This window comes from Micromys minutus (genome assembly GCF_963924665.1).
Source record: "Micromys minutus genome assembly, chromosome: 16".
In the NCBI taxonomy this organism is placed as follows: Eukaryota; Metazoa; Chordata; class Mammalia; order Rodentia; family Muridae; genus Micromys; species Micromys minutus.
This window is the reverse complement of record NC_137985.1, coordinates 6,942,446-6,967,755: the sequence shown is the minus strand read 5'-3', so window position 1 is coordinate 6,967,755 and position 25,310 is coordinate 6,942,446. Positions and strand designations below refer to the sequence as shown.

At 35.7% G+C, this 25,310-nt stretch overlaps 1 protein-coding gene across 2 annotated transcripts in view; it reads left to right on the top strand.

The window, feature by feature from the left end:
* Window positions 1-25,310, top strand: part of CNTN5 (contactin 5) — a gene marked incomplete at its 5' end in the record, with an annotated part of 653,203 nt that overhangs the window by 278,071 nt on the left and 349,822 nt on the right. The window lies entirely within an intron of this gene.

The following is a 25,310-nucleotide window of genomic DNA, read 5'->3' as shown; positions in this document are numbered from 1 at the left end:
GGGAGAGTATTTACATAATTCACAAGGCTTTATAGCTTCAAATTGGATATTGAATATTTCCTGAAGAATAATATTCTAAAATTAAAGTAATGAAGTATTTTCTATTCCCATGATCTGTGCTAATATTCATTGTTTCTGTACCTATCACCACATTAGGCAATTTTTCCCTATGCCTGTGAGAGTATCTGAGTGTTCCAGATATGACTTAGGATTCTGCTTACCATATGATTTCTATGCTGTGAAGAGAAAAAGTCTATTAAAATTAATTTGATCAACTCTTAGTTTCAATCTGTTAAAGGGGAGATGAACTAACATTGTTATTACATGTTAACACTGAGTGGTTAGCTAAATACGTAGCACACAATTTGTGCAAAGTGTATTTACAAGTTCTAGAAAGCACATAAGCTTGTATGTGTGGAGGTGTCAGCTCTGGAGGCTTTTCATTGCACCTGTGGCCCATGATCAGCAGTGAAAGAGGCTTGGAAGAGCTCTGAGTCATTTAAAGCGGGCTGCACAGAGAGGCAGGGTTATTAGCTCAATACCTCCTAAATCAAGATAACCTTGAGACTTTTGTCACCATATAGATTTACTTTAGTTTAAGAATCTTTTCAGAGATATTGGAAACTAATAGCCTAATACCACATAGTGAATTCTCACTAGATGCCAAGGATGGTGCCACAAAGTTTAAGGTCATCTTTATTAGCAGCTAGAGAATAACAAGGATATACATACATACATACATACATACATACATACATACATACATACATACATACATATATGTATATATATACATATATACCCATATCTTCAAGACAAATAATGAAGACAGGAAGAATCTGTAAATCAGCCAAGGCTACAATGGGAATGTGGGGAAGACAAGAGCTGAGAAGAAAATCAAAAATGGAAAACTTTAAACTACTTTACTTGTCAGCCTTGTATCTATATTTGTGTCAATGCGGTGTTGCCTGTAGTTTCTGTAATGTAAATATTCCCCCCTCCGTTGGTTAGTAAAAATGCCTACAGCCTAGCCTAGGAAGAAGATAATGGGTGGAACGCAGGTTCCTGGGCTTGGTTTCTCATTTAGGGATGAGAAGAGAGAGGGGAGAAGGACGGTCCATGCTGTAAGTAGGTCGTGAGCACGTGGCCAGGAGAGCTGGCCTAATGGAGTAGCCGCAGCCCATGCAGAACATGGCAAGTGATAGCTCAGAAGTCAGCACGGGGAAGTGGACAAAGTAACATAGAGGGTGGATATCTGCCCAGCTCTAACGTTTTAAAGCTTCTTGTAAATCTGTCTGTGTGTTTTCCCTGGGAACTATATGGTCTGAAGTTCGATATAAACCCCTTATAGATATTTAAAGGTTTCAAGAAACACAACAAACCCTAGAATAAAAGTCACCACAACATTCACCTATTCTGAATCATGATTTGATGTTTTCTCTTTGTTTAAGGAGCCTTACTAGTCTAACATTTATTTTCTATATTCCAAAAAATACAAAAACACGTGGGCTCTCCTAGGTCATGCCAACCCTGTAACGTGGTGAATGAGAAACTAACTATGTGCCTACTTAACTCAGGCACCTTGCACTTGTGAAACTTTATTCTACAGACTATGTTTCCAGTATTCATCCTCCTGTGAATGAATTTGTATGGGTTTTATTTTAATACAATCTAATAAATTCTAGGATTACAAAAATCATTATTTTCCAAGAAAAAAACTCAACCTAAAGTAGTTGAATAAAAAGTAATGAATTATATAAATTGTAGGCTTCATGTTATTTACAGGTGGGTATGTGTAGAAGGAAAATAACTGTTCACGGAATTAAGTAACTGAAGAGCTGGTATAGCTCAAGTTGTTTGCATATTGTGAATATTTATATTATGAAAGAAAATTGACAACCCAGTAATTTTCATACTATACCTTCTGTATATGTGGGTATTACAATAATGCAGTTATTTTGATAATAGAAAAGGTAAGACCTTGACAGATTATTCAAACAATGACTTTGTATTTGTTAATTCACAGAACAAGTAATGTTTCTCACAGTTCTGAGCTGTAAATATGATTGAATTCTAATTCAAATTCAGTTCAGTACACTCCATGGAATGACTGTCTGCCCTAAAAAATAAAATGAGTCCATGCATGTCAGACATCACTATAATTTATGTACTGTAAAGGCAGAGGCAGGAGGATGACTGTATGTTTCAGGTTATAGAATGAGCCTCTGTCTTCCAAATGAATAAAATGAAAACTAAAATAAAGGCACTTGTTGTTGCTCTGACTCTCTCTACACCCACAAGAACATGTGGTGCACACATATGCACAAGCATACATACACAAGCATACATACACACACAAGCCTACAAACACACAAGCATATATACACACATGCATACATACACACACAAGCCTACAAACACACAAGCATATATACACACAAGCATACATATACACACAAGCCTACAAACACACAAGCATATATACACACAAGCATACATACAAACAATCATGCATACACACACAAGCCTACATACACACAACTATACATACACACAGCAGCATACACACACACACAACCATACATACACACAGAAGCATACATACACACAAGTATACATACACACAATCATACACACACACACAACCATACATACACACAGAAGCATACATACACACAAGTATACATACACACAATCATACATACACACACTAGCATAAATAAAGAAATAAGTATAACATTATCTAGACATACGAACACATGGCTTTCATTCTAATACTTAGGAGGACAAAAAGTTTATTCTATTTTCAAAGCTTAATAAAAGCCTGGGCTATCTAACAAGTTGCTGTCTCCCGCGCATGCACAATCTATCCATATCTACACATTCATAGTGTTTGCATGCATACATACTTAAAGCTACAGTCTGTAAAATATCCACAAAATAACCTAAACAGTTGATAACTAAATTAGTGACTTAGATAACTCTGGATAAGTAACTTATTAGCAAAGATGATCTCTTAATCCAATTACAAGAAATGTCTAAAAAGTGTTTCTGGTACCAAAACTGGGCTGAGGGAAGAAAGTCTTTCACAACTAGCAATTAATGATGTCTCTAAAATTCCTCTGATGGGACAAATGCGGCTCCCATGCTGTCTGAGCTGAGACAGAAAAAAACAAAAAACAAAACAACAACAACAAAAAAAAAAAACTGATCTAGATAACAAGAAGCTTGCTTCAGTGGAATGTTATCAGATGCTAATACCAAATGCATGCAGTTTGTTGCTTTTTAGATTCCTTATATGTTCTTAATGTTTGAGACTATCCAGTCTCAGAAATAGTGACAGAGAAGATCTGAAAAAAATGTTATGTTGCAGAAGTAAAATTGAAACCAAATGGAGTGGGACACGGGAAAAGAGTGCTGTGGGATTTTAAAGTTATTAAAATGTGAATGGCTCTATGCAGACCTGCACCTTCGTGTTTTTATAAAGATATCAACTCATGATCCAAGCAGAAAGTGTTTATGTAGGCAAAGTCACTCACTGGCCCCTGCATGAGCCTTGTCCCCTTAATCGCTCTCCATGCTTGAGTTTTCCCTTCCACAGGCGCAGTCATTGATGGGAAGAGTGGTTTGATGGGTAACGACTTGCTCTCCCATGAAGCTCAGCTCCCATACTGTGTTCTAAAATTGTGCCTCCCTCTTCACAACTGATACGTTCATTACAGAGTTAATAAAATCTGTACTTTGTTGCTACTCCTTAATAGCAAAAATGATCAACTGAAAGATGTATGTTGATATTTTTATTAACCAAGATATGTTAAGACATCCTGTTGAAAGTAACTCCTTCTAATGAAAGTAAAGGCCCAAAATGTGTGAAAGTTCTTAATGCAGAACTAATGCAAAGGCAACTCTCCTGAAGTGATGCTCTCACAGAAGAGGCAAACTTGATCAAAAGATCATGGCATGGATTATTTCATTTTTTAAACGAACAATAATGGTAAACGTCTGAGCTGAATTCACAAGAAAAGGGGTGGACTCGGGACTGTGAGTACAACATGCTTTTTCTCATAACTGAAAATTATTCTCCCACTTTCAACAGTTACGGAAGCGGCTAATAATGTTATCATCATGTGCCCATAAATTGCTCTGTGTCAATCTAATTAGACCCACACAGCTCAGCCAACTGGCAAGAATACTAGCCTCAGTTCAGGTTCCAAATTCTTCCCATAACAGTATGAGTTAATTCTAGGAGGTCTTCACAGTTTTCTAAAAAGTCTTCCAAATAAACTCTTGAAATTGTTTTAGGTTTTACCTTAAATCTTTATCTAGTACAATTATTTCCAAAATCATTCTTTTTTATCTATCAATAGTCCTGAGTTATACATCAGATATTTTTCACAATTCTGAGGAGCATGGTGATAGTATATCTAAAGTACATAAGGTTCTACACAGAGAAAGTGGAGGAGGAGAAGAGAGAGAAAAGCAAGAAGAGAGAGAGGAGGGGAGAGGAAGAGAATAGAACTGGCTTAAAACTGAGGGAGAGCCTTAGAGCAGAGTTCTAAAGTAGTTATTCAGTGGGCAATGTGGTCATTGTTGAGTGTGCAGGAAGAGAATCATGGGAAAAAACTGAGGGGAAGCCATGCTTTCAGTACTGAGCATGAAAGAACATCATCTGGGAAGAATGAAAGACAGGAGAAATGAGGGTAAAGTTGCAGCCTTAGTCAGGGATAAGCTCATGAGTCTTCTTAAAGGATATCTATGACTCCCATTTATTAGCAAGAAATGAATCATACCACAAGAAGTTGTCAAATTTCCCTAATAAAGAAATGAGAGGATGCTGCATTCATCTTAAGATAGGATATGAAAGCTGCTTGGAAGACAGTGAAGTGACATAGAAGCCAGCGTTAACAAGTACAGCAATTATTATAAGCTTTCAGGGCATCTGATACCATCTCAAGTATCTTTAGTAGAAATATAAAACCCTCTATAATGTTTCAGAAAAATAAATAAGTTCAAAAAAATGTGTTTCTCAAATGTTTGCCACACAATGTCACTGTGTACATATGGCAGAGCTGCTAGAGATGAAGTGAGAATCGGCTTAGAAAGGCATTGGGTTTGCTCCAAGCTGAGAATGCAAGACACGAGGATAAGAGTGAGCAGAGAGGATGGGGTAATTTATTCCATGTCTAAACGTAATTACTTTTACAAAAGATGGAGAGGAATATTGACAACCTTTCTGGGAAACCTGAGAGAAATTGACCCTGTTGTAAGCAAAGTAGGAAACAAACAAATATTGCCTCTTCTGAGTTTCAGGGAAAGGGTTCATTAAAAACTGAAGTGAGGCCCAAGGTTTTGTGTCCTAAAATGGTCCCTGTGATAATCTGCACTCTTAGCACTTGACTGAAGATGTGCAATGAGGAAGAATTCTAATGCTAGGAAGCAGTAGAATGGAGTAACGAAAACGGCACAGACCACCCAGAAAGGAAAAACACCAGTGGTTTCAAAGAACCACTAGAAATGCTGGGTCTTATATAAAGAGAGGTCCAGAGCTGGGCCACTGCCACTGGAACCCACAACCTACCCACAGGGAGCTGAACACCCAGGAGCAATCTCCCCACTGAGCCCACAGACCCACAGGAAAGACCAGCTCCAGTCAGACAGAATAAGATCACCTAGCCTCACAGACAATAAGATGGCAAGAGGCAGGCACAAGAACCTAAGCAATGGAATCCAAGTCAATCTAGTAACACCCAAACCCAGTTCTCCCATCACACCAAGTAATGATATCACAACACACCAGAAAAACAAGATTTGAATTTAAAATCATACTTCCTAATGATGATGGAAGGCCTCAAGAAGCACATAAATGACTCCCTTTGAGAAATACAGGGGAACCAGGAGAACACACAAAAACAAGTAGATGCTCATAAAGAGAAAACACAAAAACCAGTTAAAGAGCCGCAGAAAACACAACTAAACAGGTGAAGAAACTGAAAATGGAAATAGAAGCAATAAGGTAATTACAAAAGTAGACAACCATGGAAATAGAAAACCTAAGAAAGAGATCAGCAGTCATAGATGCAAGCATCACCAACAGAACACAAGAGATGAAGGAGACAATCTCAGAAGCAGAAAATACAATAGAAAAAAATAATAAACTATTAAAAGAAAATGCAAAACTCAAAAAAAAATACTTCTGACCCAAATATTTCAGAGTATCCAGCAAGGAAATAATCTCCTTGCAACAAAACAAAAACAAGAAAGGCACACAAACATAATACTGCCTATAACAACAAAAATGACAGGAAATAACAATCACCATTCCTTAATATCTCTTAACATCGATGCACTCAATTCTCCCCCCCCCCAAAAAAAAGACATAGACTATCAGACGGGATACAGAAACAGGACCAAGCAGTTTGCTGCATACAGGAAAATCATCTCAGAGAAAAAGACAAATACTACCTCAGAGTAAAAGTCTGGGAAAAAACTTTCCAAGCAAATGGTAACAAGAAACAAGTTGGAGTAGCCGTGCTAATATTGAACAAAATAGATTTTCAACAAAAAGTCATCAAAAAAGATAAGGAAGGACGCTTGTTACAAATCACAGGAAAAATATATCAAGGTGAACTCTCAATCTTGGACATCTATACTGCAAATACAAGGGCACCCAAATTCATAAAAGAAACTCTACTAAAGCTCAAAACATACATTGCACCACACACAAAAGTAGTGGGAGACTTAAACACACAATTCTCTTCAATGGACAGATCATGGAAGCAGAAACTGAACAGAGACACAGTGAAACTAACAGAAGTTATGAACTAAATGAATTTGACAGACATCTATAGAACATATAATCCTAAAAAAAAAAACAAAAACAAAACAAAAGTACTTCTTCTTTTCAGCACCTTGTGGTACTTTCTCCAAAATTGACTATATCGTTGGGCACAAAACAGGCCTCAACAGGTACAAGAAGATCGAAATATGCATTCTTTCAGCTCATCATGGACTAAGGCTGGTCTTCAATAACAACAAAATTAACAAAAAGCCACATACATATGGAAGCTGAACAATGCTCAATGATAGCTTGGTCAAGGAAGAAATAAAAAAAAAATTAAGGACTTTTTTGCTTTTAACAAAAATAAAGGCACAACATACCTAGACTTATGGGATGCAATAAAGGTGGTATTAAGAGAAAATCTTATAGCTCTGAGTGCCTCTAAAAAGTAACTAGAGAGAACATACAATAGCATCTTGAGAGCACATCTGAAAGCTCTAGAATAAAATGAAGCAGATACACTCAAGAGGAGTAGATGAAAGAAATAATCAAACTCAGAGCTAAAATCAACCGAGTAGAAACAGAAGTATATAAAGAATCAACAAAACCAGGAGCTGGTTCTTTGAGAAAATCAACAAGATTGATAAACCCTTAGCCAGACTAACTAGAAGGTACAGAGAGAGTATCCAAATTTGAAAAATCAGAAGCAAAAGGGGAAACATACTACAAGAGCCTATACTCAAAAAAACTGAAAAATATGGAGGAAATCTCAAATTTTCTAGACAGATACCAAAAACCAAAGTTAAATCAGGAACAGATACACCACCTAAACATTCTCTAACACCTAAAAAAATAGAAATAGTCATTCAATGTATATGAACCAAAAAAAAGAACAAGAGCAGATGGGTTTAGTGCAGATTTCTATCAGACTTTGAAAAAGAACTTAATACCAATACTCTCAAAACTATTCCATTGAATATAAACAGAAGGAACACTACACAACTGATTATTCAAAGCCTCAATTGTGCTCATACCTAAACCACACAAAGACACTACAAAGTATGAGAACTTTAGACCAAATTTTCTTATAAACATCATGCAAAAATATTCAATAAAATTCTTGCAAACTGAATCCAAGAACACATCAAAACAATCATTTACCATGATCAAGTAGGCTTTACCCCAGAGATGCAAGGATGGTTCAATATACTGAATTTATCAGCATAATCTGATATATAAACAAACTCAAAGGAAAAATAACACACACACACACACACACACACACACACACACACACACACATACACACACACATAATAATCTTTTAGATGCCGAGAAAGCATTTAACAAAAAATCAACACCCTTTCATGTTGAAAGTGAAAGCTCAGGAATTCATGGCCCACACCTAAACATACTAAAAGCATATATAAAAGCAATATACAGCAAACTAGTACCCAACATCAAACTTAATAAAGAGAAACTTGAAACAGTCCCACTAAAATTAGGAACTGTACAGGTCTGCGTATTCTTTCCTTATCTATTCAATATAGAGCTTGAAGTCTGAGTCAAAACAATTAGACAACAAAAAGAGATCAAATTGATGCAAATTGGGAAGGAAGAATAAAAATATTGTTATTAGCAGATACACAATAGTATACTGAAGTGACACCAAAAATTCCACCAGGAAACTCCTAAACCTGATAAATAACTTCAGCAAAGTGGCTAGATAAAAAAAAATTAACTTGAACAAATCAGTAGCCTTCCTCTACTCAAATAAGAAAGAAATTAGGGAAATGACATCTTTCACAATATTCCCAAACAATATATAATACCTTCATATGGCCCTAACCAAGCAAGTGAAGGATCTGTAGGACAAGAACTTCAAGTTTCTCAAGAAAGAAATTGAAGGAGATCTCAGAAGATAAAAAGATTCCCCATGCTCATGGATAGGAAAAATGGTCATCTTGCCAAAAGCAATATACAGATCTAATGCAATACCCATCACAATTACAAATTAATTCTTCATAGAGTTGTAAAGAGCAACTTACAAATTTATTTGGAATAATAAAAAAACCCAAGGCAGGAAAAATTATTCTCAACAATAAAAGAAGTGTTGGGAAATCACAACCACCAACTTCAAGCTCTATTACAGAGCAATCCTGATTAAAAAAAAAAAACTGTATGGTATTGTTACAGAGGCAGGCAGATAAATGACTGGAATAGGATTGAAGACCCAGAAATGAATCCACACATTTATAATCACTTGATATTTAACAAAGGAGCTAAAACCATCCAGTAGAAAAAAAGACAGCATTTTCAACAAATGGTGCTGGTTCAAATTGAGGTCATCATGTCGAAGAATGCAAATCGGTCCATTCTTATCACCTTGTACAAAACTCAAATACAAGTGTATCAAGACCTCCACATAAAACCAAGTACACTGAAACTAATAGAAGCAAAATTAGGGAAGAGCCTCAAACACATAGACAAATAGAGAATTTTCTTGAACAGAACACCAATACCTTATGCTCTAAGATCAAGAATTGACAAATCAGACCTTGTAAAATTTTAAAGCTTCTGTGAGGCAAAGAACATTGCAAAAGGACAAAATGGCAGCAAACAAATTGGGAAAAGATCTTTACCAATCATACATCTAATAGAGGACTAATATCCAATATATATAGAAATATCAAGAAGTTAGACTCTAGAGAATCAAATAACCCTATTAAAAATGTGGGACAGAGCTAAACAAAGAATTCTTAACTGAAGAATATCAAATGACTGAGAAGGATTGAGAAGTACCTAAAGAAATGCTCAACCTCCTTAGTCATCAGGGAAATGTAAATCAAAAAAAAAAAAAAAAAAAAAAAAAAAAAAAAAAAAAATGAGATTCCACCTCACAACAGTCAGAATGGCTAAGATCAAAAACTCATTTGACAGCAGCTGCTGGTAAGGATGTGGAGAAACAAGAACACTCCTCCATTGTTAGTGAGATTGCAAATTTGTACATCCATTCTGAAAATCAGTCTGGCAGCATTTCCTTTGAAAATTGCACATAGTACTGCCTGAGGACCCAGCTATACCACCCCTGTAGATTCTCTAACATATAAGAGCACATGCTCCATTATGTTCATAGCAGCCTTATTTATAATAACTAGAAGTTGGAACACTGGGTTCTGTGTGCACAAAAGCCCATGAGATAAGAAAATTTGTAAGATTTATCTTGTGTAAAATTCAAAACCAGAAAAAATAGAGTCCATGAATAGCAAAATAGAAACTTCATTTTTAAAAGTACATTTAGTAAAATATTACCTTTATTCAAAGGGCATTTTTATTCATATATAACTACAGTGAATTTAGAATTACTGTATGCATTAGGAGCAAAAGTAAGTATAACAATAAACTATTCATAACACTCAACATTTATATTGACAGTGAATTTTAAAGTTTAATTTATTTTTAATTTCAAGCTATACAAAATTTACCATATATAAATATTATATAAATAAATATGACCTTTATGACCAATCTTCCTTCTGAGTATATCCACGGAAAAAAACCCACCCTCCAGGATCTAAATTTTAAATGTTCAATGTGAAAAAGGCTATTTGGGAAAGTGAAAACTTACTGTATCAGCACAACAGGCAACTCTAAGAAAGATACATTCATAAACTAAGATTGTCCTTGGACTTCTTACACTCAGTGTCATTTGTGGTGTAGCCACTAATCCTCCATGCAAACCCTTAATGCTTTTAGAAAAGTAATTTCTTTGTCTTGGTGTCACATCACATAGGAGTAAGAAGTGCCGTCTTTTCACCAAGAAGATGTAAAATACTTCAAGAGTTTGTACCCATGGCTCACCTTCTCCAGAAAAATATTCTAATAATAAATACATACTAATTTCTGCTGATATGCAATCACTGTTATACATCTTCAAATTACACTTCACTGAAATTCACACAACATGACACTTGGGCTCGTCATTTCAGACGAGTTCTTTGAGAAATAGAAAAGCTGATGAAGTTATGGAAATGACAGAAACAGTCCAAGACCTGTTCATAACATTTGAACTCCCTGAAGGAGAATTCTCTTAAACATGTAGATTGTTTTGAAGTTAAATTGTATTTATGACATACTCTCCATGTAGGTCATTTTGTCAAATTAGTATCAATATTTTTGTGAACTAAGCTATATGACAATGTCTATTATTAAACAACATAGGAATCTTAGCAAATTTAAAAGCTCACTAGGAAGGAAATATAGGAGATGGAAGGATCTAAGAGGAAATGAAGAAAAAAATATGATGAGAATATATTGTGCAAAAAATGCTTTTCAATTTAAAAAAGTAAACAATGCCTCAGATTGCTGCAAAACAATGTTTTGAAGGGGAGCACTGCTCCACTGCTGGTGAGAGAGTCACCTAGTCCAGACACTATGGAAACCAATACACTGGTTTCTCAGAACACTGGGAATAAATCCATCCCAAGATCCAGCTAGACCAATGTCAGGCACATGTCCAAACGACACTCCATCATACCACAAGGTCACTTTCTCAACCAGGTTCATTGCAACTTTATTAACAATAGCCTGAAACTGGGGAAAACCTAGATGTCCCTCAATGGAAGACTACATTTTTTTTTAATGTGGTACATTTACACAATGAACAAAGACATAAAATTTGCTGTCAAACGGACAGAAATAGAAACAATATTCTAAGTGAGGTAACAGAGCCAAAAAGACAAGCGTGGTATATAGTTTCTGTCTCCTGGGACTCCTTTCCTTCCTGCTGGTTTGTAACATCCAGCCATGATATAAGCACTTATGTCCAGTCTTATTATGTCTTGTTAGGCCATAATTGGTGGCAGTTTTTGGGAGACCTGCTCTTTCCTTTGAAGACAAACAGAAGAGGAATTGATTTAGCTCGATAAAGAGTAGGGGAAAAGGACTTAGAAAGGAAAGAGAGGTAAAAATCAGATGTAATGCATAAGAAAAGAATAAATGTTAAAAAATCAAGTAAACAAATGCAGGGAATGCACCATGAAATAAAGATGTATTTAAAATACCCCAGTAGTTCCCAGTTTCAATGTAATAGCCATGTTCTAGTAAATATATATTTCATTTCATATGTTTACTATAGAAACAAGTCTCTGATGCAACTGTTTTGCATTTGTTTCTCTTTTAATTTTTATTACATGACCTGAATTTTGGCTTATTTTCATTACTTTCTTTGTTTCTGTTTGTTTTATTTATATTTATGTAATATAATTTTATTTATTTATAATTAAATCTATATTATATAAGTAAAATTATTTATATTTTATTAGTTAGAAAAAGGTTTTGTGTATGTGTATGTGTGCACATGTGTACTTGCATGTGTGCATGTGTGCCTTTAAGTATTTGTGTGTACATGCATGTGCAGATTCCAAAATTACAGAAAGCTGTGAGTTACCACTGAAAGCTGATGCTGGGACCTGAACTCACATCCCTTGCCAGAGTATCAACTAATATTAACAAATTCCTCATCTCTGACTTTGTGAGCTCCCATACGGTATAATCCTTAACAAGATTTCATTTCCAGGATGTTTCCTCTTCAATTCTACATGTCAAACTGTTTACTGGGTGCTCTGCCTGTTCACATGTGCTCTGTGTGCTCCTCTCTGTGGTCTCCACAGCTATTTAATTCTTATGTGACTGTTCCTACCTTATTGTTTCATCAATAATTCTAGTGATTGACTTGGTGATTCTTTCTAAAATTACAAAATTACTAAGAATATATGTGATATAAAAAATATAATTGTATGGGTTCCAGGAAGGAATACTACTGTTTCAAAAATCAGAAAATACTGTGTGTTAGAGACTACTTCAAATTTTAAGCCTAGAAACTATTTAGATATGATGGATAAATGTACCAAAGAAGCACTGATTTAAGAGCAGACCTTTAGAGATGAAAAGGAGCAATTTTTCTTAATAGAGATTGCATCCAGAAACAGTGGTCATATAAATTGCTAAGATACAGTTTAAGGAAGATCAATCTATTCCAACAGAGAATTCGTGAAGCAAGAGACAAATCTAGTTTTTTTTTTTTTTTTTTTTTTGGATATTTTCTTTACTTACATTTCAATTGTTATTCCTTTTCCAGATTTTCTTCTGGAATCTCTCTATCCCATCTCCTTTCCCTCTGCCTCTATGAGAGTGTCACAAACCTACCTACTCTCTCCCATTTCCCTGCCCTGGCATTACTCAAACTGGAGTATTGAGCCTTTACAGGGCCAAGGGCCTCACCTATCACTGATGCCTAATAAGGCGATCCTCTGTTACATATAATACTGGAACCATGGTCCCTCCATGTTTACTTTCTTTGGTTGGTGGTTTAGGCTCTGGGAGTTGTGAGTAGGGGTGGGGGGAGTCTGGTTCATGGGTATTGTTGTTCTTCCTGTGGGGTTGGAAACTCCTTAAGCTCCTTTAGTCCTTTTTCTAACTCCTTAGAGAACCCTCTTATTCAGCCCAATGGTTTGTTGAGAGCCTGTATTTCTTAGGCTCTGGCAGAGCATCTCAGGAGACAGTTATTATCAGACACATGTCAACATCAACTTCTTGGCCTCCATAATATTGTCTGGGTTTGGGGACTGTATATGGAATGGATCCCTAGGTTGTGCAGTCTCTAGATGACCTTTCCTTCAGTCTCTGTTCCACTCTTTGTCTTGTTATTTCTTCCAGTGAATATTTTGTTACCCCTGTTTAAGAAGGACTGAAGCATCCAGTCTTTGGTCATCCTTCTTCTTGAGTTTCATGTGGTCTATAAATTTTATCTTGGGTACTTTGAGCTTTTGGGCTAAAACCAATTATTAGTGAGTGCATGCCGTGGGTGATTTTTTTGAGGATCACTGAGAATATATCTTCTAGTTCCATCAGTTTGCTTAAGAATTTTTGTACTCATTGTTTTTAATAGCTGAGTAGTACTCCATTGTGTAAATGTACCACATTTTCTGTATTTATTACTTTGTTGAAGAACATCAGTGTTGGTTTTCCACTCTCTGAGACTTTGATAGGTAACTATGTGCAAACCTTCCTGGCAACACATTCCAGGCATGGTGCTGCAGCTGCACATTCTCTCTCCATCAGTTTGGAAAACCTCAGTTTTACCTCACAGGTCTGGCCTCCACAGTGGCATGACATCAACAGAAACAACTGCAATTTGTTTTTGTTCTTGACAGTCAGATGTAGACACACTTCAGATTAGCTATAATTTTCACCACTGGATTATTCTGTACTAAATTCAGACCTAATGACTATACAACTCAATCTAACAAATGTTTGAAACTATTGCTATTCAGATTTTTTTCATTTTACATTTAGTAATAATAAAATAAGTTACTGTTCTTTATGCCATAGTTATTTTATCTGTATAATAGGCTGAAGAGTAAATTGATTAATCTACATAGTCTAGTTCCTTGGGCATAATGGGTTTTTAGCATCCTAAATCAAATTAATGGTTGTGGGATAAAGCTCACAGTGGCTATGCATGCTGGCTTCTACCCTTACCCACACACTTTCTCACTCTCTCTGGTCTTACTCTACACCAACTCTTCCAACCAGGAGACAATACTCATGTGACATAGGGAAGAGAGTGCAGTAGTTGACTTCTGTGGCTTCCAGTCTGTCACTTGCCAGTTCTGTGGAGAAATGTACATGTGAGAAAGCAAAAGGGACCAACTGTAAGTCAGACTCTATCATACAGCAACCCATGCTTTGCTCTGCTATATTGCTTTCTTACCATCTCCCTTAATCCCATCCCTTGGGAACATACCTTCCATAAATCATATTCAGAGAAAACATTTTTCTACCTCTATGTCCAAGAGCTTGATGTAAGATCATAAATACTCACTGACATTGTTACCATTATAGCAGCCAGTGTTCTGATCTATGAGCAGATGAAGTTCTCCATCATTTTGGTGGTGCCCCGTAGATGCACCTTACAACTCCCATAGTTCTCCATACATATGTATTTTCAAGCTAAAATCTTCCCAGTTTTATAAGGATATTCAGTAGTAATTCCTGAGAATATTCCAAAACACAAAATTTATACTATTGATACAGGGTTGCACTGTATAAGGTTTACCAGTGAATTGTGAGAAGTGTTGAGTGGATGCTTTTTAATGAGAAGTTCAAAGCCTATATTGAACCTGTGCTGCTAACTCTTGTGGACTGTGGAGTAAATGCTGGACTCAGACCTGTCATCATTTAGAGTTCACCATAAATAATTCCAAAACCCCTTAGCAAAGCAAGAATTTTAGGTTATGTTTTTAAAAGAGAAACCAGTGACCTTTACATGTAGACACAGAGCTCATGGGGTACAAGTGGCATCTATGGTGTGAAACATTCTGCAAAGAAAATAAAAATAGCTGCTGTCATCTAATTGGTGTAGTGGCACGAAAACCCTGATCTTGGGGTTCACTAGCTTGGAGTTTATAACTGTGGATCACAGCAGATGTCAACTCGCCACTGCCTCTGTCATAAATATTCCTTTCTTATCTTCCATTTGGCTAATTTTGTTTTTAATTATATGCATGTAACATTTTATTTTGTCTTAGTGACCTATTATAATTTTAAAGTAGAATTCTACTTTTGAGTTTAGGCAGTAAGAATAATAAAATTACATGTCTTAAAACCTTAAATAGAATTGGTTCTGTTTAGCAGAGGTAACAAAATGCAATGTGACAATGAGGTTTGCTCTGTATTAGGATATTTTTATTTCTAAAGCAAATGGCAATTTATTTCTTAAATTCATCACACATGTTTTAAAATATCTTGATTCTCTTGGGATAAACAGCAAATAGAATAGTGTTCTTGGCTTTTTTTTTCTCTTAGGATATTTGCTGTTGAGTGTATTTATTGGAAAAAATCTTTTGACCCTTGAAAAAATTAAATCCCATTGTACAAGGCATATTCAACAAATGGTGCTGGTCCAACTGGCACTCAGCATGCAAAAGAATGAAAATAGACCCTTTCTTATCTCCTTGTACAAAGCTCAAGTACAAGTGGATCAAAGATCTCCACATTAAACCAGGTACACTGAATCTATTAGATGAGAAAGTAAGGAAAACCTCAGAACACATAAGCACAGGAGAAAATTTTCTGAACAAACACCAATGGCTCAAGCTCTAATATCAAAGATTAACTAATGGGACTTAATGAGATTGCAAAGTTTCTGTAAGTCTAAAGACATTGTCAAGAAAACAAAACGGCAGCCAACAGAATGGGAAAAGATCTTTGCCAACTCCATATTGGATAGAGGCCTAATATCCAAGGTATACAAAGAACTCAAAAAGCTAGACACCAGAGAATCAAACAACCCTCTTAAAAATGGGGTACAGAGCTAAACAAAATGTTCTCAATTGAGGAATATTGAATGGCTGAGAAACATCTAAGGAAGTGCTTGAGATCCTTAGCCATCAGGGAAATGCAAATCAAAACAACCCTGAGAGTCTACCTCACACCAGTCAGATTGGCCAAGATCCAAAACTCAGATGACAAAAGATGCTGGCGAGGTTGTGGAGAAAGAGGAACACTTCTCCACTGTTGGTGGAGTTGTAAACTGATACAACCACTCTGGAAATCAGTCTGGAGATTCCTCAGAAAATTTTACATAGTACTACCTGAAGATCCAGCTATTCCACTTCTGGGCATATACCCCAGAGACACTCCAATATACAACAAAGAAACATGCACCACAATGTTCATAGCAGCTCTATTTATAATAGCCAGAAGCTGGAAAGAACCCCGATGTCCTTCAGTAGATGAATGGATAAAAAATTGTGGTACATTTACACAATTGAGTACTCCTCAGCTATCAGAAACAATGACATAACCAAATTCTTAAGAAAATGGTTGCATCTAGAGAATATCTTCCTAAGTAAGATAACCCAGTCAGAAAAGAACAGACATGATATGCAGTCACTGATAGTGGGATGCTAACTCCAAAGGCTCGGACTGCCCCAGAAACAACTCACAGACTGTGTCAAGTTCAAGAAAAAAATAAAACAAAACAAATCAAAACAACAACAACAAAAAAAAAGTCATGCTCAATCTTTACACACCAAGAAAACATTGACTAATTCTGGGTTACATCCTGTTTTACATGTACTTTTTGCTCATTGTAACTAGTAAGACCTTAATGCAGAGTATTAAACCTTAAAAAAAAGAAAAAAAAAAGCCAAGCACTGACACAATTGTATTTGTATACTTTCATCTAAAAATGTTTAAAAAAATTGTTTTTTTAATCTTTGTTTTTTAAAAGAAAGTTTTAAAAATAAATAAATAAATATAAATAAAAAATAATAAAGTTGTTGATGTTCTTTTTTAAAAAAAGAATCCATATAACTTACTTGGTGGAACAAATCATTTCTATGAATACCTGAATACCTTTGGAATGAAAATGGAAGTTAAAATATATAATCCAACTCACATTTGTGCTTAAATTTTTAGAAGTGTATTATTATGGTTCAATATAGCTATTTATATATTTTGTGAATATTTATTTTTCAGCTATAGAATATACCTTCTATTTGAGAAAATATTGTTGAAAAATGAAGAGTGAGATTTGATTTTTTTCAGGAGCACCAGGTATATCTAACAGTGAGATTCTTTACAGCAATGACACACATCAAAAATAAGATAGGTGCTTCTAAAGGGGTGGCTCAGTGGTTAGGAGCATGCAGTGCCCTAGCACAAGACTGGAGCTCTGTTTTCTGTGTTCACATTAAGCCGCTGACAGCTGTCTTTAATTCTACTTCCAGAAAATCCGATATCTCCTTCTTGATTCTTCATGCATTGTAAACATGTACATATAATCATATGCATGTAGTTTAAAGTACTATTTTTTTCTTTCTTTTAATTAAACAACTTTATTTTAAAAAACAGAGATAATTATACAGATTTTAAAAGCATTTTTACATAAAACTATATGAATATATTTTTGTCACTACTTGATTTTTTTAACGGTTTGATAGTATGCATTGAAGTCTTACTAGTTACAATGAGCATAAAGTACATGTAAAAAAAGTAACATGGAAATAGTCAAACTGGTTTTGGTGTATAAAGATTACATATAATGATTTTTAAATACCAAGGCCTGTCACAATACTATTCTTTCAATTCTGATTAATTCCTGGACTTAGGTTCACTTGCAAGGAATACTGAAAAATCTTCTGCAGTTTATTTTGTGATATTATTAAGCCAAAAATTAAGTTGCGAATATCAAATCCATGACAGAAAACAATCCTAGAAATATTTCTTTAACTTATCTTTTTGCCCCTAACTTATTCTATTATCTTTTTCAAGTATCTTCAGTTAATTAAATCATTACAAGGAGAGGTTGTCAAACTGAATAATGGAATTAACATAAATGTTATAATTAGTGAATATCAAACTGCTCATACTTCATACTTCAGTAAATCAGTAAAAAGTAATGAAAAATACAGAAGTTTTTGAAATTATATCATTAGGAACTAAAAGTTATACTTGGAGTAAACCAAGTTCTAGTTATTTGACAAATATCACTGAAGCTCGTGTGACAGTAAGAAGCAGAAAAGTGACCAGAAAGACAAACCCTTTTGTTGATATATATTATTAGCTGAAATTTCACATACACACTGAAGTGAAAGAGAACATAAAAATAAAGAGGTTACTGATGTTCTAATCTCTCATCCAATGGCTGACAGGGATAAAGAAACTGGTCCCTGGAGAGAGTGCAGTTATCACTTGGGCCAGTGAACTTTACTGATGATGTTTGCATTGTGATCTTTCTAAATTCTTTGACGAAAAGCTTTTCGTTTTACATACATTGTTAGGAGGAACAGCTGTTTCCCAAATTGCAGCTATATTAGAGAATGCAGAAGTGAATCTTGTTCAGTTGCTCTTTGAGATTGTTTTCAAGGCCTGGAGCTTCCATTCTCCACTCATACATTTTCCCATCAATGGCACTATGGCTGTTCTAATATCATAATTCTAATATGTGAGAAATGAGCATCCTCGTCTCTTTGGGAATGCCTGTTTACATACCCCTTGTATTTGGAGATTTGTCATTTAAGTCACGATTCTTATTTGTCAGAGAACTGAAGATCATCAGCTTTGACACAGAATATATTGCAGAAAAGTATTGCAGGTTTGTTGTGTGTGAAATTATAAACCTGGACCTTCGGCTACAAGCCAAGCCAAGTCTGTCTGCATTTTCACCACCATCAAATTTAAGAGATGAAAATTCTGATGTACCTCTAAATTTAGTTTTAATCCCAGTTAATTGTGATAATGGAATAGTTAGGTGCAAAACAATAAAGTTAAAAGAATAACTTTTAAGAGTATTGTTTTCATGAAATTGGTGTTTCTGCATTGGATTGTTAACTTATTATTGATTGGAAACTCATAAAAGAAAAGAAAATCCCCATATATTTGGTCAAATGGCAATATATGACCAGGACAAGGTTTTGTCCAAGATAGGTATGAAGTCAATTAAGGTAAGTTTGTTTTAACTAATATTTAGAATGTAAGAACATTTAAGTCTACAGCAAAATGCATGTCTGTGTACTACTTTCAAGACTAGTGTTGGTGGGGGGCAGAACAGTTATTAGATCTTCTAGAACAAGAGTTGCAAATGGTTTGAGCTTCCATGTGGATGTTAAGAATCAAACCTGAGTTTTCAGGATTGTTGGTTTTGAGCATTAAGAGCCATCTCCAGTGCAGAATTTTCTTAGATTTTTAATACTACATTGAAGTAACATTTGTCATCAGTGTGGGGTGCAGGAGCACAGGAGGAAATCTGCTTTGCGGTGTCTGTTTCCATCATGCCAGACTTCCACTTCATACTGCTTTTCCTCACCTCCAGTAATGACCTCAACTTCTAGCTCTCCTGGTTTAGGTTCCACAAATTGAAGTCGTGAACATGTGCTGGGCTTTCTGTGCCTGCTTTGTTTCACTTAACACAGTGACCTCCTGTCTTATCCATGTCACTAAGGACAGCAGAACGTTATCACAGTCATTGGCTCAATGGTATTCCATTCTAAATTCACACTCTATCTTTGTCCATTATCACTTGATGAATGCTTAAGATTTATCCATCTCTCTTCTGCACTAAATTGTGCTTCTGTGAATGGGAGGTTTCTCTTCTCGTCATTTTAACCTCTGGCTTATGGGTTTGTAAGAACTTATTATCATTCTAGTTGCTACTGCTTTGAGATGCTGCCATTCAGTTTTCCCTGTTTGGTGGAGTTCTCATTTCCAGCAGTAGATGTAGAAGCTCACTTTTCTATTTCCAAAGCCTGAGCAGTACCATGTGCTTACAGTACGCACAGAAAGCAGGAAAGTGTAATCGGGTCTGCTGGATGGCTATGAGCTATGGTGTGGCTGTTGAGAATTGAACCTCAATCTCATAAATCACTCCAGATCCAAGAACTTGTTCTTTGTTGCTAATTGGCCTGAAATCTTGTTTTAATAAACATTTGCTGATTTCTACAGCTCACGTAATCATTGTTTATATGTTTTGTTTATAAGGGTTTTTAATTCTTTATATATTATGGGAATAAATACCTTATAAAATGTATAGTTTGCAAATATTTCTTCATTTTATAAGGTGGGCATAAGTTCATTTTATTATATACTTAATGACACAGAAAGTTTTGTTCTGATATATTCCCTTGTATCTATTGTTGTGTTTATGTCCTGTCCTTGGCAGAATAGTCTCAAAACAAGTGAAAAGTGCACTTCAACTTTGAAGGCATGTTAGCGGCGCTTCAGTGGACCTTTGTAGACTCAGCCAAGGCTCTAGTTATCTTGTGGCTTTGTTTTTTCTTTTTCTTTCTTTTTTTTTTTTCTTTTGATAACAGGTGATAGAGCTTTATTTACTGTGTCCTGCACATGAATACAAATCATTCCCAATGCTGTTTACCAAAAAAAACCAAAAACCAAACAAACGAAAGACCTGTTCTTCCTTGGTGTCTTTCCTTAGAATCTCGGTTGTCAGTGGGCTATAAATGTTCATTTATGTATAGCTTCCTGGTGTGATTTCACTCATCAGTACGTGTACTGAGGTAAAGATTATCTTTTAGGTATGTATTTCTCTTGCATTTAAAAATCAGATCTACAATAGATCATTTGGTTCTTTTAATTCAAGGTGGGTTTGGATATTCACTGGGGTTTTAGTAGTCAAATATGCAAATTTAAATCTCTGATAAATGCCATCAGTACTGATTTTGTGCTGACTTTAGGTCACATTGGGTAATATTGAGTTCCATCAATGTAGATCCTCCCAACCCAAGGATGTGGGATGCACTTCCATTTCTTGACATCATCAGTGTCATAATTCTTAGAGCAGAGTTTTCTTTTTCACTACATACTGTACACGTATTCCTGGGTATTTCATTTTGGTGGCTCTTGTAAATGATATTAAAATCTTAGATGGTGTTTCAAACAATTTATAATGAGTATGTTGCAATGCTGAACTAATTTAGTCTAACAGGGTTTGGAGTAAAATTTAGAGGAAACATTTCTTAAAAAAAAAATACATTATCTATATCCAAAGAGAATTTTATTTTCTTTCCAAATTAGATGTCTGGGAGTTCAGACTGGACTTCTGAAATTGAGAGATCTCACAGAAACAACAGTTGTTGACAACAGTCTTCTTTAAGACTCTAGGGAGAGTGAGTTGTTAACTTTAAGAACATTAAGATAAATAGCTTTATCATGTTCAAATGTTCCTTTGAGATCTCAGTTGTTTGACGATTTTACTATGAAGATGTGTGTGTGTGTGTGTGTGTGTGTGTGTGTGTGTGAGTGAGTGTGTGTGTGTGTGTGTGTGTGTGTGTGCTTGTGTGTGTTTAATATCAAGGACACCTACTTTATTTTATATTTTATTAGATACTCTCTGTATTTACATTTGAAAAGCTACTCCCTTTCCTTACCCAGCTCCCATTCCCCTCCTCCTCCACTTGTCTTCAGGAAGGTGCACTTGCTTCTAACCACCCTCTCCACCCCAGTGCCTTGGCATTTCCCCACATTAGGAAAATGTGCCTTCCTTGGACCAAACCTCTTCTTACACTGATGCCAGTCACTGCTATCTTCCGCTACATATGCACCTGGTGCCATAGGTCTCTCCATGTGTGCTAAATGGTTGGTGTTTTAGTCCATGGGAGTTGTGAAGGCTTTTGTTGGTTGATAATGTTCTGCCCATGATCTTGCAACCCTTCAGCTCCTTTAGTCCTTTCTTTAGCACTTTCATTGGGGTCTCCATGTTCAGTTCGCTGCCTAGGTGGGCGAATGCTCACCTGCATCTGTATGACTCTGGCAGAGCCCCTGGGGAGGCATTTTTATCTGGTTCCTGCCAGCAAGTACTTCTTTGCATCAGCAATAGTGCTTGGGTTTGGTGGCTGCATATGGGGGGGGGGAATCCCTGGGTGGGGCTGACTCTGAATGATCTTCTCTTCAATCCCTGTTCCTATTCGACCTTGTATTTCCTCCTGTGGTTGTTTTGTTCTCCCTTCTAAGAAGAATGGAGGCATTCCCATTTTGGCCTTCCTTCCTTTTGGGCTTCATAAGGTCTGTGAATTGTTTCTTGGGTGTGCAGTGCTTTCTGTGGCTAGTACCCACTCATCAGGTAGTGTGCTCTTAAAGAATAGAGGCTTGCATCTTGATTGTATGTCAGTATTAAGGAGATGCATTTGGTTTGTTAGAGAGCAGAGGTTGAATTAAAATACATGCATCAAGCCAGTATCTGGATGCGTTAGACTCCCAAGAAACTAGAATAACTTTGAGTTCAACCTAAAAGAACAGAAACTAGAATAACTTTGAGTTCAGCCTAAAAGAACAGCAAGAAATGAAGATCATGGATTTATTAGATAATTTTTCTTACCACTTAGTTTTGAATATTCAGGAGAGAGTTTTACTATTTTTTGAAAAATACGTTGTTGAATATAAAAAAATCATAGCTTGCCAGGTAGTATCAATATCTTCTGAAACTAAATGTGAAGCCAAAATGTTACCATTTAATAAATAAATAAGTATTAGAGTATTTTTAAGAGCCAGGAACAGTTAATACATTACAAAATAGCAAAATAAAGACTAAAGCCATAGAAACAATTACATTTCCTAATGTCTCTGAGTTATTTCAAATAGTCCTCACACACACTGTAACATTATCCTCAAAGTCACTGTATTCCTCTTTATTGTTAAAGTAAAGCTTGAAGAGGATTTTAATAAATTTTAACAGATAATATAAGACTTAACAGAGAAGGTAAACAGAGATCTTAAGATGCTTGACCCCACTTGATATTTCCCCATTGGTACAGACATAAAATGTAACCCAGTTTCAGGTGCTAGATGAGTTATTATACTGCTTTCCTTCTCATCAGTGGCATTGTGAACCACTTGGCCATTTGAAAACAATAACTTAACTTGAAAATGAAATGAATGAAATCAGCATTTTTGAGCCCTGGAATTCCCATTTAATTGTGAGATGTATAAAGAGCCAACTTTATGTACAATTGTCCTGGCCTTGAAATATTTCATAAATCATTGACTCAACAAACACTATTAATATAAGAAATTGTAATTCTTTAATCAGCTTTTACTTGCTCATTACTCTTTTAATATTCCAAGTTGTACCAAAAACTTAAGAAAATGTCAGCAACCTCCTGTAAAATGTATAGGTGTGAAATATTAAATTTCTGTAAATTATGTGCGAATAACAAATGAAGTTAGAAGGAGCATGTTGGCAGACAGGAGAGGTCCTTGTATTTGGAATCTAATTAGCAAAGTGCATAATTCACTTATGCTCCACGTGCCTAATTGTTTTCAGTTCACTAAGTTATTTCTAATCATTTACTCTTTTTAATTAAAACAGAAGTTTCTCATACAATATATTCTGATTATGGTTACTCTCCCCAAACTTTTCCCAGATTTGCCTCACTTTCCTGCATTCTGTAATCATGGCATACCTTTCCTTCTTCTGTCTTATTGGAATACATAGAAGCAGCTGAAAACAGTTAATAATAGTAGCTATTATTATAAACATTATTATTAAACTATGAATAATGATATAATGAATATGATAAAAACAAATCAAAATAGGACAAAATAAACAAACAGAAAAAGAGAAAAAGAAAAAGCACAAGAATCATGGATGCTAAGACCCATGTTCACACATAGAAAATGATAAAAACAATAAAATATAAGCATAGAACATGTAAAGCAGAAGAGACAAACTCCAAAGATACCACTGCATTTGTTCTTCACTATTTTTTACTGCTGCAAATACAGCCTGTCCTTAAATTTGCACATAGGGTGGGGTCTTGTGTTCATTCCATTTTCTCTGTCAGCACATAGACACCATGTGGCTTGGGCCCCTGGTGATCTTTTCTGCCACCACAGCTTCCCTGTGTTTATATGCATGTCAGTCCTGCTCTGTCTGGGAGGCTCTGGTCTCTTGGTGTCACCTTTGACTCTTACAGTCTTTCTGTCTCCTCTTCTGCAGAGTTCCTTGAGCATTAAGGGAAGGGATTAGGTGAATACATCCCACTTAAGACAGAGACTTCAAATGTCTTTCACTCTGTACATTTTCTAGTTGTGGGTTTTAGTATTTGCTGCCATCTACTACAGGGAGAATCTTCTCTGGTGATGACTGAACAAGATTCAGATCTACATGGATAGCCATTGGGCATTGCTTTATTGCAACATCCTTTTAGCAGTAGAGTAGTATTTGTCTTTTTACCTAGACCATGTCCTATGGATTGCTTGGGAGTTGTGTTGTACTTGAGCATCTGAAAATATTGGCTCAAGATCAGGCTCCTCATTTTAAAGTTAGTAAAAAAGAATGAGAGGAGAGAGAGAGAGAGAGAAAGAGAGAGAGAGAGAGAGAGAGAGAGAGAGAGAGAGAGAGAGAGAGACTTTTAACTTTTAACAATCCAAGATAGGAGACAGAGAGTGCAAAGGATTGAGAAGAATCCCAGTATAAAGTGAATCTTCCCACTTTCAGTAGTAGATTATAATCATATGTGGCAGCATTCAAAAACTTAGTTAAGTTGCAACTTTGCAAATAGGAGATTGTTGAATCTGTTCTTTAAGTTATAATATGCATGAGTTTAAAGCCAGTTGAGTTTTCAGTGGCTTTGACTTCAAATTCAAATCATAACTGACATTATATCAGTTTGAGGTGTCATGATTAAAGCTCTGATTTCACCATTTTTATGTTTTTTCTCTCTCTATACACACACACACAACCCCCCCACACACATATTCCTAATTGTTCAGTAACTTGAACACAAAACCTTAATCTTTGTCTTCCTCTGTTTATCATGATCAACTTTTTAAATTCTTCCATGATATTTTAATTGAATTTGATTATGTTTAGGACTCTGTCTGTGTTCAGGAGGATGGGAGATCCCCTGGAGCCTGAATTCCAGGGAGGTATGAGCCACCTGATGTATACGAGGAGCCTATTTGGGTCAGTGTGGGAGCAGCAAGTGCTGTTACTTGTGGAGCATCTCTC